Here is an 8,559-nt window from a genome sequence, read left to right as displayed (position 1 = left end):
CTTTGCTCTTCATAATTATTAATTTATACAGTTATAAATATTAATGGATTCACTGTGACATTTCTATACATACTTATTGTCATGCTTCAGTCAATCTGCCCCTCTCATTTTTCATTCTCTTCCTCTTTCCTTGAATTCATTCTGTTTTCACTATGGTGCTATTGTCTTAAATTTTTACATATGAGAGGAAATGCAATATGCAATACTTGTCTTTCGGCATCCACTTTACTTCACTTGATGGAACGACCTCTGGTTTCATTCACCCCTCCCTCCCTCCCTTGCTCTTTATTGTGTATTGTGTTTTGCGGTTCCCTTTCTTTCCCTGGTCTGTGCTGCTGTTCAGTCAATCACAGCTATTATTCCCCACACTTTATCTCCTTGTCTCTTCTTTATCATCATGAAGATTTCTTGGGTACCAGAGACTGATTGGTTCAAGTCTATTTACCCAGAACCTGGCATAGCAGGTGGTCTATAAAGGTATATGGAATGGAAAGAAATAATTATGGGGAAATCTATGATCGATTTAAAGGCATTAACATTGAATTATGAGTATAAAGTCCTGGAGTCATAAAGGAAATTCCTGAAAGTGATTTATTTATTTATTTATTTATTTATAAGCTGTTTGTCATGCACATTGCTTTTTTAAAGGACTCCAAGTGTACCATATCTAAGGACTCTGGGGATTTTATTCTACAGGTTATTTACCTCCCTGCCCCCCACCTTGAAATGTCCTAACAGTGTTTGGGGCTGCATCCACATGGGCTTTCTTCCCTGTATAACTATTATGGTGGCTGTTTCCCATAATCATAATGATGAGGGCAACCTGTGTGTGCGCCTTGGCAATAAGACTTGTATTTGAGACCTAGAATCTAAACAAGGAGACAGAGACTGAAAATCTGATATACAGTTCTTGGCATGATGGAAATAAAAATGGAGACCTGATAAAGCAGCTCATTTAGAGTCAATGATTTTAAAATGAGGGTCAGAGAAGCTCACAGTGAGGGAATTGGAAGGCAGCAGATCAGGCCTTAAGTCAAAGGGCAGATTTCATTCTCGTTTTCAACCGTGGCACCTGCCAGTCTTCACCGGCTTCTTCCCACCTTGAACATGATTGGCATCTATTCATTGGTGAGCATCGCATCTTCTCACGCATAGCTATTCTATCCTCCGTAGTGGGTTGCAGGCTCCTCTGAATAGTGTAATGGTGGGGAAAAACACTGTATTCCTTGAGCAATTAATTCTCCTTAGGTTTAGTTGAAGTGCACAGAAGTCTTGTTGTTCAATCATCTGTAACACAGAAAGCAAAAGTAACTTCTAAGATGTGAAGAATGAAAATAGTTACAAATCCTTGCCTTTATTCTCTAAAAGGTAAAGGAATTCTTCCATTATTTAATGTTTTCCTTATCTCCCTTTCAAGTTTTCAATTGTACCAAAGTAAGGCAGATTTTTTTTTTCTTCTATCAAAGTGTTACTATGCCTGAAGATAAAGTAAGTGAAATACTGAAATGTTTTTGTCACTTCTGGCTTTAATATTTGTAAATAATGTGTTGCGATTCATTTCTCAGGAAAAACAAATGCTTTAGCTTCAAAGACTGTCCGTTAAACTGAGAGACAGGTGTATCGTGTTTACAAGGGATATGACATTATAAACTCAGCCAGAACAACCCATCCAGGTGTGCAGTGATCTGTATCCGTGAACCCAGAGGACGCTGTCACAAGTTTTATGGGTAATTTCTGTTTCTGAATGTTTAGACACCTTAGCAGCCAACTGGAATGGGGCCAATATCAGTGACAACACACAGATGAGAAACCATTATCTAATCAACTTCCATCAAACCAGTCAGAAGTGAACAGCACTTCCTCGAAACACTTATTACAGATAACATTTTGCTTGTTAAATTTATGAAGTGTAAAGTGATGTAACTTCTTTCCTGAAAAAGTCAAGACTGCATTTTCATACCCACATCCACCCACAAGCACAGTTCAGCAAGAGAAGCACTAATAAGGTCATTTGACGAAAAAAAAAAAAAAATAAATCACACAAATTGTGTTTAGCAATTTTCAACATTTACTGAGAAAGTCCAGGCAGGGGGCATGGCCTTGCCAATTATGAAAAATGTTATCCTGAATAATTAACAGAATGTGTTGACAAAAAATGTCAGCATGAGAGGAGGCAGCATGCTTCATCTACTGGTGTGTTAGGGAAACCTTTTTGAACCCACAGGTTTGCTAATTTAACATGTTTTTGCATTGCTATAAATCGTGACTGCAAATTTGCTAAAGACAATGTAGTCTTAGAGGAAATGATTTGTATTGTATATCATAATACACAACATCAACTATTTGAGTGGTAGAGTGCTTACTCGATTGCTCTGTCTCTGAATTAGGCAGTCTCTAAAATGAGGACGTCTACAGACTGATGAATTATTTTGTATATGTGCCTTGTGACTACCTCAGTGGTAGTCTCTGTTGCTCTGTGTATAACACAGTTTCTTGGGCTCTCCCTGTGATTTGTACCCTTGGCCTCCTATCTGAGCAGCCTCCTCTCCCAGTACACACAGCAATACTGTCACACATGGGCGCTTTAGCTGCTTAGCAGCTCCAGGGATCACAATTGCACCGGTGGCATTGAATGTACACACAGGAACGCTTCCTCAACAAAAGAAGGGATGGGATATTGGGTATTGTAGAAACGGTCCTCATTTTAGTGTCACAAAAATAGCATCTCCTCTTGATTTGATAGATTTCAGAACCAAAAGGAGTATGAGGTACACAGAGTTAATACCTCTCTCCATCATTTCTGTGAGACAAAGTCTTCGTAGGTGGTAAGTGTTCACCTAAATCAAGTTTATACTTAGTTCCTAAGCTGGGAAACTCCTTTTCTCTCTTTGCAGCAATTAACCCTGACTGTGGACCTAATGTTTTTCCCATGCTGCGTTTGGGTATTTCTGCTGCTTCTTCCTCCTATACTAGGGTTCCTTTACATCTTTACTTTACTTTTTTTAATGGAAGCTTCTTACAGCACATATTTATTTGCTTCTTTATAGTTCACTGTTATACATACTCACAGCACCATTGTGTTTATGCTAAAAAGCTCTACAGATCATTTCTTCTCTCCTAAGATACAGTCCACCTAACTACCACAAAATGCTCATCTATCCATCCATCCATCCATCCATCCATCCATCCATCCATCCATATTTTGTGTGTTTTATACTTTATTCAACATCCTGAAAGCCAGAGAAACATTTTTCCTATTAATTCTTTCACTTTTTTTTCATTCTTGTGAATTTCAGCATAGTTATCATAATATTTGGGTTCTAAACCTTGAGCTTCATATAGAATCTACCTTTACCACATCATCTGATTAAGTTCTGTCATTTTTACTAACATGTCTTATGTTTCTTCCTTTCTTATTGACACCTCTCAATCTACTTTTTAAAAATTATCTTCTTTACAAAAAGTTAACATGAGTTTTTAACAGGTTTTGGAGTCCTTTGTAAGATAGAAATTCATTTACCTTTAAATTTATTTTATTAAACTACACTTTCTTCTCCTTATATAATCTCATTGTTTTCAATGTTATGTGTTTTACCAACTGAATATCTTTTGAGTAGTGAAATATTACCCAGCAATGAATCTGGTGGGAAACACCCAAAGGAAAACACACTAAAACCTCACCTCAGAGAGGCCTGAGTTTCCAAACTCAGTGCAACATTATCTATATAGACAAGACATGCAAACTGTCTAGCAGCCCATTGGCAAAGAATCAAAGAATGCCCTACAATTTCTTGTACTTTTTAAGACCCAGGTTAAATAACATCTACATTATAGTGTTTTTCCTCAACTCATGTGATAATATCTTTTCATTTGAAGCCCCAAGTGGCTTAGTTTTCTGAATGACTTGTGTGGGATGCAGTCACTTGTTATATTTTAACTTTTTTTTTGGCTTATTTTAACGGTAATTTAAACTTTAATATATCATTTCATATTCATATATGGATGTACATGCTTTGAGGTTAATGATTAAATTGAAGCCTACTGAGTATAGTAAATAGCTATTGGATGCACAGATAAAGCATTAAAAATGATCAATAGTAGTATATACATATTACATCTAAAAGCAGATGATATTATTTTTAGTGCAAACTAAATAATTTGAAATAAATACAATCAAATTTTACATAAATTAACTATTATGTGAACATTTTCTATCTTCTCACCCAAATACAATTTAAATTTATAAATTTATAAATATTAAACACCTTTAACAGTGGCAAGGAGATATTAAAAATGAAAACCACCGTAGTCTCTTGAAGAGGTGAGACATGCTCTCCAAAAAAATTTCATAATAAGGCATCTTCAGGCTCAGAGGATTTTGATTTTTTGTCAGTTTGGTCCTAAGGCAAAACTTGAATATTAATATAAAGAAGCAAAATACTATGTCCATGATTTGCAGATTGAAAATCTTATTAGGTAATGTATAATTCCATTAAATAATTCAAAAATTTAATAAAATATTAAAAATTAAGTCACTGTGGGATAACTGGTGGCTTCTAAGAACACAAATTTTATTGGTTCTTACAGTTCTGTGGGTCAGAGTTCTAGAATGAGCCTAGTCTTGAGACAACTAAAATCAAAGTCCCTGAAGCCTGGTTTCCTTTCTGAGGGCTAGGAGAGATTTCTTCTCTTTCCTGGTTTCTAGAACTTTCCTTAAGCTCATTCTTTCATCTTCACAACCAGTGGTACTGATGGTCAAATTCTTCTCTTTTATCTTCTTTATTCTCTTCCTTCCTTAAAAGAACAACTTTAACCACAGCCAAAAATACTGTTAAATTTAGCTCTGGGATACTGGGACAACCCAGAGAATCCAAAATATTCTTTTTATTTCAGGGCTTTAAATTATTCATATCTTCAAAATTTCTTTTCCCTTATTAGGTAATATAATCTGGGATCCAAGGATTAGGAGATAGGTAACTTAAGCAGCCAGTATCTTTTTTGTGAAAGCAATGTGTTTCACATATGTATAACATTAGGTGTATTTTCAATGGATGTATTTCAGTGTCATTAGTAGTAATTCTAAAATTTCTTATTTAGAAAACATTAGACCAGGGAGAGTCCATGAGGGTGGTATATGGCAGTCAGCATTCACAATAGTTCCCTAGTAGTCTTCCCCTCTGGGTACTGAGCTCTTTCACAGTCCCTTCCTGAACACTGGTGTGATAGAGTACAGTGGATTTGTGATTGTGTGGGTAACTTCTGAGAACTTGTCATCAAGAACATTGTAGCTGTTATCTTGATCTTTCAAGATACAGAAAGCTAAGTGCTTTTCCTCATCATCTTTGGCTTGGAAGAGGTACTCGTTTTCATCACTTAGTCTTAGCTTGAACACGTGCTTCTTCTTCTTGTAATCAAGGGCCACTTCGCAGATGGCCTCTTTCAAACTCACAGGGACCTCGCTGTGGTAGGGGATGCCGGAAGCAGCACTCTTGGCATGTTTATAGAAGCCCATTTCTTGGTTATTTATGACACAATATACATTGTGCCAGGACCTGCTCGAGGCTTTCTTATTATGGGCCTCCCACTCATGTTTCTGACTGAGGAAGCCTTCCATCTGGGTAGCGGGCGTCTCCAGGGTCCTGGCTGGCAGGGTGGCAGCACTCTGGGCCGGAAGTGCAGATTTGGCCTTTCGGTCCGAGGTGGGAGAGGGAACAGGACTGGACTCTTTGGAGCTTGTCCTTTGCTCAGCAGCACCATTGACCATTTCACTTGTTTCCATGGTTCCTGCCATCCGTGGAGATCCCTGCTCAGCCGGCAAACTATTCTGGGAAACTTGGTCTCCTTTTGAAGTATCCCATTGCTGGGACTCAGCCTCCTCTGAAACCTTCGTGTTTATCCAGGCTATCTCCTCTGCCATCTCCTCTGACAAACAACGACACATCTGCCAGCACCCAGAGTACGCCAGCATCCAGTCGGGCGCAGACCTTACCCACCAGCGTTGTCACCATCACCAGCGAGTCCAGTCCTGGCAAGAGGGAGAAGGATAAAGAGAAAGACAAAGAGAAGAGGTTCAGTCTTTTCGGCAAGAAGAAGTGAACTTCCCTGTTGTCCCACCCTTCTCTTACCTTTAGTAAGAGTCCAGCATGCAAGTTCCGACCAACATATTACTGCTCTGTGCCTAATGTTCCTCCATGGAGTTGATATTTTTTTTTCCTTTTTTTTGAAATACATTTTTTAATTTATAGAGTATTTCTGAGGGGTGGGGGAAACATACCTAAACACTTTATGTCCAAGTTTAAAATGTTTGAGCTACAGAAGGAAGGCCAGATTTTTTTTAATGAAATTATATAGATTAGATCTCAGTATTTAAGCTGTTCCTCAGTTTTGTGAGGCTGTGTTGGAAATAACCCGCCTCTGATGCTGTTGGTATGCAAGGCAGTGGTTGCTTACACAATATTTCCTGTGCTCTCCAGAGACGATGGACTGATTTCCTGACACTATCCCTTCACTTCCGTGGTTACCCCGAGTCTTGACTTATAAATGCCCATGATGGGTGTAGCCTTTATTAAACAGATCATGTATTCTGATCTCTTGCTGCAACCACAGTGCAGATCCATGTAAACCTACAGGCCAAACCATTTGTATCCGGTATCACTTACTAACACACGACATGTGGCTTTTCTGCATCAATTGCTGTGACAGTTCAGAATGTCGGTATGGAAATTGATAAGGTTTTAAATAATCTGTCATTTCAGTCTCTTTTTTTCTGAAATACATTATATTGTATGTTTGAGATAATTCTAGTACAAAGTATAATAAACTAGATGTATAATAAACCCTTTAAATCATTGCTAAGTGTATAAGTGGAACTGAAGCATTTACTGGACAAAGTAATGTTACTCTAATGGTTACTTGCTTGTGCGTGGCCACACTCTTATAATTTGCTTCATTACCTTGCTATTTGATACATAGTGTGCATTTCTCTGTCACTGTAACTATTATAATGACAAATTTTCATCTTACTGCACAATCAAAATGGCATCTATAGTAATGACCTCCAGAGTCTGAGCTTGGACAGAGAGTGGGTGCTCAGGCCTGGTGCTCCATCATACGACCTGTCTCTCAACTTTTGCCCTATCTGTTAAATATATGCTATGTCATTAAATGCTTTTAAATCAAAAAAAAAAAAAAAAAAAAAAAGAAAGGTAAGTGCTATTTTACCCTCCAGCATCCCTAGTTCTTGTGAGAAGAAACAGGCTTTCTGCCAATAACCAGTCATGTGGTTGAGCACTTTGACAGTTCCAGGCAAGGCTTCATTCACATGACTCCATCCTGGTGGACATTGAGACTTGAACTGTATTAAAGACTGTGAGAATTCCCAAGCTTAGCCTCTTTGGAATTCCTGACCTATAGTAATCACAACTAGCCTAATTTGTTACGTAGCAATAGACAGCCGCTGCCTTTCCCAACCCACATTTCTAACGTGGCTGAGAAGCACTAATTGGTAATTTCCTTTTTAAAATAACTTTAGGGAACAGTATACAGTCTATGACTACTCAAATAAACTCACCATGCTTGGCTCAATGTGAATTAAACTTCCTTAATTATGGATAGTAATCAAATTACTTCCATTGCCTTCTCCATTGTCACCTGCTTTCAAGTGATGTCTATAGACAAGGGACCCATTTCCAAATTCTGATTTAGTCTAATTTTGTTAGTTTGAAAAAAAAAAAATGAGTGCGAGAGATGTTGTGATTTTCCTCTAAGTATCTTAATTTGAAAAGTAAAAATTAGAAGTGATTTCTGCTCCTTTTCCTGCGCAGCATTTCAGTCTGTCTGAGGTGGGCTCTTCTCAAGTGAAGGTGAGGCCAGAGCACGGTGGCCATTACTGAGGCTGATGTGAATCCAAAGCCTTGTCCCCTTGCAGATTCCCACCTCACCAAGAAGCTGCTGGACCTTGCTCCACAACTGTGTAACTACAAGTAGCTTTGGAAAGGAGCCAGTAAAGCCACCAAAACCCTCAACAGAGGCATCTCTGAGTTCATTGTGATGACAGCAGATGCTGAGCCCTTGGAGATCATCCTGCACCCCCCTCTGCTGTGTGAAGACAAGAATGTCCCCTATGTATTTCTGTGCCCCAAGCAGGCTTTAGGACAGGTCTGTAGAGTCTCCAGACCTGTCATTGCCTGTTCTGTTACCCGCAAAGAAGGTTCTCATCTAAGCAGCAGATCCAGTCCATTCAGCAGTCTATTGAAAGGCTCTTGGTATAGGCTGTGGCCTCTGCCCTTTTCTGTCTACTTCCTCCCTGTTTGTGTATCATATTGTCTATCAGCAGGTAGTGTTTTCAGTCAGTTTCTATTATATCTTACTATATCTGTTTTTTGTATTTTTTTTTAATTTGTCTTGACAAGGTTGTTTTGTTCCCATCTCCTCATCTTCTCTTTAACCATTTTTTAATCTTCCATTTTTTTTTTTTAGAAAAATGAAACGATACCTAAGAGAGGTGAGAGGCAGAGTGTCACCATTTAACAATAGGAAGAACCAGGAGAAACTTAAGCC

At 38.3% G+C, this 8,559-nt stretch overlaps 2 pseudogenes across 1 annotated transcript; one reads left to right on the top strand and one right to left on the bottom strand.

Annotated features, from left to right (window-relative positions):
- Window positions 1-5,194: 5,194 nt before the first annotated feature.
- On the bottom strand, window positions 5,195-5,917 carry LOC110320769 (annotated as a pseudogene). The gene has a single exon (XR_002380478.1). The product of XR_002380478.1 is annotated as a spectrin beta chain, non-erythrocytic 1 pseudogene (transcript).
- A 791-nt stretch (window positions 5,918-6,708) lies between these two features.
- On the top strand, window positions 6,709-8,270 carry LOC110320768 (annotated as a pseudogene).
- The last annotated feature ends 289 nt before the right edge of the window (window positions 8,271-8,559 follow it).

Source organism: Mus pahari, chromosome 4 (assembly GCF_900095145.1).
Source record: "Mus pahari chromosome 4, PAHARI_EIJ_v1.1, whole genome shotgun sequence".
Classification (NCBI taxonomy): Eukaryota; Metazoa; Chordata; class Mammalia; order Rodentia; family Muridae; genus Mus; species Mus pahari.
The sequence above is the reverse complement of the archived record's forward strand: the minus strand, read 5'-3'. Positions and strand labels throughout refer to the sequence as shown.